We start from the raw sequence: 6,000 nt of genomic DNA, 5'->3' as shown, positions 1-6,000 counted from the left end.
AGTGAAGATTAGATAGTAATAACGCACGTATTCCATACTCGTTAGAGACTAGACAAAATAGGAAACATATAGGTTCAAAGATAGATCAGGATTAAAGATAGATAGGATCAAAAGATAGATAGAATTAAAGATAGATAGGAAGAAAATATCGGAGATAGCCGTTATATCAATAACGGCTATGATTTAAAACAGATCGAACGGTCTAAACCGTTCGATCCTCAGCCGTTATGACGGCTACGATTTAAACCGAGCGAACAGTCTAGATCGTTTGCTCCATAGCGGTTATATTAAGTTATAACGGCTATGATTAAAACAGATCGAATGGTCTAGACCGTTCAATCCTCAAACCGTTATACTGTAGCAGACTTTCTATAATTTTTAGTACGGTACATCTATAAATACAAACCAATTGTTAAGATCAAATAAGTGGGAATAAGAAGTGATCTTTATCCTATTGTCATGTCTTTCTCCTCTCCACATCTCTTCTCTTGTCCCTCTTCTCTCTCTCTTCTCAACCTCTTCATCTCAACGCGAGGATCGACCTTTACATCTCTTTCTCTCTATCTATCTCTCTCACTTGCTCACTCTCTCTCTCTCTATCACATGCTCACTCCCTCTGGCTCTCTATGACTCTCTCGTTCTCTCTCACTTGCCCTCTCTCTCTCTCTCATGCTCACTCACTCTAGCTCTCTATGACTCTCTCGTTCTCTCTCACATGCCCCCTCTCTCTCTCTAATTCTGTATCAGTTGCTCTCTCTCTCTGTTTCTATCTCTCTCATGTTCTCTATCACTTGCTCACTCTCTCTCTGGCTCTCTCTGTCTCTCTCTGTTCCTCATTGTGTCTCTCTCTCTCATTCTCTCTCACTTGATTCCTCTCTCCCTCCTGCTCTCTGTCCCTCTCTCTTGTTCTCTCTCACTTGTTCACTCACCCTCTCTCTCTTGTTCTCTCTCACTTGTTCGCTCTCTCTCTGGCTCTCTTTGTCGCTCTTTCTCGGTGTCTCTGTCCCTCTCTCTAGCTCATTCTTTCTCTCTAGCTCACACACTCTCTCCACATCCATCTATTTCACTCTTATTTTCTCTGTATGTGCCTCTTTCTCTTCCTTTCTTCAGTCTCTGTTTCTCTAACCATTGTCTGTCTATCCTCTCTTCCCCCTTTGTCTCTCTTTCTCTCCCCTCATTCTATATTTTTCTCTATGTCTCTCTCTTTGCGCTAACCCTTTTTATCAACTTTTTTTAATCAACCAAACGTCTACCTTGTTTATGCATGTCTCTCTTTAGTTAATACAGAAATGAGCCAATAATTATGTTTTCATTCTCATGAATATGATATTCTATATGGTGTTTAACCCTTGAATCAATAAACATGAAAATTTAGTTAGTCATAAATTTTCTACAATATTTATTTGGTAAAATATCTGAAAACATACTCTTGAACGTTTTGTGTGTTTCATATATCAACCTTTAGCAGCTGGATGGCTGATACCCTTTTGCATTTGAACCTAAATCACATTGATCTTCAAAAGCTTTAAAAAAGTGAAGGCCGCATAAACACCATTCACATTCTATATTTCTCTCTATGTCTCTCTCTTTGTGTTAACCCTTTTTATCGACTTTCCTTAGTCAACCAAATGTCTACCTTGTTTATGCATGCCTCTCTTTAATTACTACAGAAATGAGCCAATGATTCTTTTTTCATTCTCATGAAGTTGGTATTCTATATGATGTTTAACCATTGTATCAATAAACAGGGAAACTTAGTTATAAATTTTTTATAATATGTATTTTGTAAAAGATCTAAAAGCATACTCTGGAATGTTTTGTCTGTTTCATATATCTACCTTTAGCAACTGGATGACTGATACCCTTTTTGCATTTGAACCAAAATTAAAATGTTCTTAAAAACCTTTTAAAAAGTGAAGGCTGCATGAACACAATTCACATTCGCTTATTTGTCTTCAGTTTGCACTGGTGAACCAGCGATCAACGGTTGCCAATATCTTATTGGACCTATATATTCTGGTATGCCACTGAATAACTAAACTCTGTCATGTCTGAATAAATCGAGGTAAATAAAGTAAGTTTGTTATTGTTTTTTTTATGTGATAAGTAAATCATGTCTGAATTATTCTATATAATAAATTATTGGCTTTTATGTTCTTGATATTTCATTAATTGACTCTATATATCCTAAGGAGGTCCCCTCTCCAGTGGACGTACAACAAAAACATAGTTTTTGTCCAGATTTAGGGAACCACCCTATATACATCTTCTTCTGAGTATTATTCTTCCATGGATCCTCACTCATAGATCACCCACAGCTTGACTTTATGCACCTAATGGTTCTGCTACATCAATTAGGGTTTTTTACTCAACCTTGGTATCATATCAAGCTTGAACAAATTAGTACCCACACTTTTTCTATACAGCCACAGTGACATTCATGAAACTGCTATATAGTTCATGTCTTTGAAATTATCTTCATAGCTGATGCCACCTTCACATTTATCATTCAAGTTTTCACAGTGATGATTTTTATTGTCCCCTTCTCAATTTTTCAGCATCTTGTGGGCATTAGTATATCGATAATACTCAAGTTTGGTGTGTTCGCAAGGAAGAAGTGTAGCTCAACATATGTTGATCAGGTTTTATTATTCTCTCAATTCACACGTAGGATAGTCTAAAGGAAGAAGCTAATATGTACTAACTATGCATAGTAAAGTTCAAGATATGAAAACATAGAATAGTATAGCAAGAATGGTAATTAATCAAATTATTTCACCCTTGCTCTTAAAATTTTCTCTATACTTAGATGATTAAATAGTCAAAGAACTACATCAGGTACATATGGTTTGTTTTTTATTCCAAAGTAAGATCACATAGAAACTCAGAACATAACAGGAAGTATCTGTCTTAATCACTCACAACCAAAAATGAAACACTCTGTCATGTGATTTTAAATCTGCTATTGAACAGAAAAGAAACTTTCATTTTTTTATAATATCTGACACAAAAAAGAATAAAGACGTTCATGTTATAAGATCTGATACAGAACATAACAGACTTTATTTACTTTTATAAGATATGAATCAAAAGACACCAAAGACTTTTCATTTTTGAAAAGATCTGAAAAAAATTGGAACAAAGGATTTTATTTGATATGAACTGAAATATTACAGAAAAAATATTGTTGATTTATTAGTTATAACACATAAAAGTCACATTTTTTCGTTTTCTGATAATGAGAATGATTTTAGGTACGCAAAATGAAATTATGACATGTTTTAAAAAATGTAAGCTTACTCTCACTTCTAAATATGTCTATATTTCTAATATACATCCTAAATTTCATATTAACAGGATTTGAATTTGAAACTGTAATCTGAAGTTCAATATAGGGAGATCAACTTTCACAATTTAAATTTGTAACAATTTTATTATTCGATGTAATCTTGTGCTCTTTCTTGTTCAGTTCTCCACCGCATCCCCCCCACCCAATTTCAATCAACCTAAAACAGAATAAAGTTCTTTTTGGCCTGGTGGATGATCCGCTAATATATAGATCACAATTTTTTGGCTGTTGTTGTAAGCCTGTGTCAGAAATTTTCACTAGAAACAAACAACAAGAATCCCATCAAAAAGTGTCAATGTTGGAATGTTAGAAAGTTTAGGCAGCTCATTAGTAGTCTCAACAGCACTGCCCTCTTCTTTTCTTATAAAAAGAAGTTTACCCTGACGTGTAACTTTCACCACAAACCAAATAGATATTTGATACTTAGATTAGTTGGTTATTTTCTAAATGCCGCTTTTGATATTTTAAACGACAAGTTTTCATACAATGGTGCAGAAAACTTTGTCAAAGTTGGTGAAATTCATTTAAATAAAACAAAATAAATAATAACCTATTTGAGCTCTAACATTCATCTAATCATAAACGAAAAGTCATTGGTCCAAGAATTTTGATAATAGTTTCTGTAGTTTAGGGAGACAATTTTCATCATAGCATTGACAGAGAACCAGGAATTGGGGCTTTGGTGATGCGATTGGTCTGAAAATATATTATGCAATTCCAGCAGAGTTGTGTCTATAATGTTTGTATATCAGTTCTCCTGCTCAAGGGAATATCTCACATAAGCTGAAATGTTGAAGAAAGTGTATTTCAATGATATTTCAGGTTCCTCCTCACTTGTATGTGCTATGATATAAATATTTTATTATTTTTATAGTGTTTAAAGGTTATAAAATGAAATTCTGCGATAAATTTTTCATTAGGAAATAATAAACCCATACCTATTTCCCAAAAAATCTAACCATGCTCTCTTATGTTCCAAGACATAACACTACTGGTATGAACTGTTATCTTACCTTTAATTTTAAGTCGTTAAAAGAATTTAAAGTTAAACATACTAAATTGAGATATTAAAGTTATCAATAAAATTTATCGCCTAAAAACCAAAACCATTGATTTTGTGGTTTTAATTTTATTTATTTACTAAATGTTAAAATTTGTACGAATAAAAATAATAAAATAATATTATTATTGAAATAATCATTCGGAAACCTCAAGCCATTATACCCTGAACCTATTTCCTAAAAAACTGGTCATTGGTTTTTTCCAGCCTGACATGGCACATTACGTGATGTAATTTCATTTTATATTTGGATTATTTATCCAATTTTTCAATAAGAAATGGAAGTTTTCTGAACGTCCTTGAAGATATTGAGCCATTGTGATGGGGAAGCTAACTGCCCAGGAGCCAAAAAATATAATAAGAAAGCACTAAATGCTTAAATTAAATTTCTCATCTTCCCTATTTAAAGGAAAATGAAACTTTCAAGTCCACCACATAAAGATTCAAAAAATATTTTCTCCATACTTCCAAAGTAAATATATTTTATACTTATTTTTTCAAATAATGTAAAATGTAAACCATAAAATCTATATTAAATGTGGAAATATAATTATAGATTCATCTATCAATCAAAAAAATTTGGTCTTTTATGATTCTTACTAAGCTTGTTTAGGATAGGGAACAGCACAAAGATCTATCATTTTTATCACAGGTTAATTGATCAATATCTTACTCATCAGAAGAACTTTATTTATCCCCTTCAGCACGTATATTATCCCATATTAGGGGGAAAGAGTAGAAGAGAAAATTCCAATTGTACATTTTTTTATTATTTTGATGAAATTCATTTTTTTATATTGAGAGATTTTTTCCCAACTTTTAGATAAGGAAGTAATTATTTCATTTTTCTTATTATTCTGATAAAAAATATACTTTAATTCGTTCATGATGTTTTTCAATATGGTTGACCAATCTTCATAAATATTGGAAAAAAACTGTAGGAATTTCACGTACTTTTTTTTCCATCATCATGAAACATATCATTCAGCTATCACTTCATTGATCATTTATTAGGGCCCTCATAATTTTTTATTATTTATTTGATGAATTATTTGGTTTCTCTGAATAAAGAAAAACATAAATAATGTCATTTTCTCTGGATGGTGCTTACTTATAATTCTCCTGAAGGATGTTCGAAAACATTTTCTGATATTAGGTTACTTAGTTCTGATGGGAATTTATCAAATTTCTTTAGAATTTCATTTGGAGCTGATATGGCTTGATGCCCCATAAGCAGCATCGTTTAATTATCCAACATGCTGATATGGACAGCCAAAGAGATGATCCTTAAGGGAGCCACTGACTCAACTTCTCTGATCAAGATCTAGGCCGACCCATGGGAGATTGTAAGCATAAATAAGAAAATTAAATGACAAAAGCCCTTGGTTTACTTAGTCACTTCGATATACAATGGTTTCTTCCATGAGATTAAGCTTTTTTTATTAAGGTATTTGTAAATTTTAGTTATATTATCCTTAAAATTGAATTGACAGGCTATCTTACCACTAGTATTGGACAGTCGTACTAAAATTAAAATCTCCTCTGCTTTCTTATTCACCTATAGCTGATTCATGAAATCAGAAGCATTCTC

The sequence above is a fragment of the Wolffia australiana genome, chromosome 6, assembly GCF_029677425.1.
Source record: "Wolffia australiana isolate 7733 chromosome 6, ASM2967742v1".
Lineage (NCBI taxonomy): Eukaryota > Viridiplantae > Streptophyta > Magnoliopsida > Alismatales > Araceae > Wolffia > Wolffia australiana.
This window is presented reverse-complemented; position numbering follows the sequence as displayed.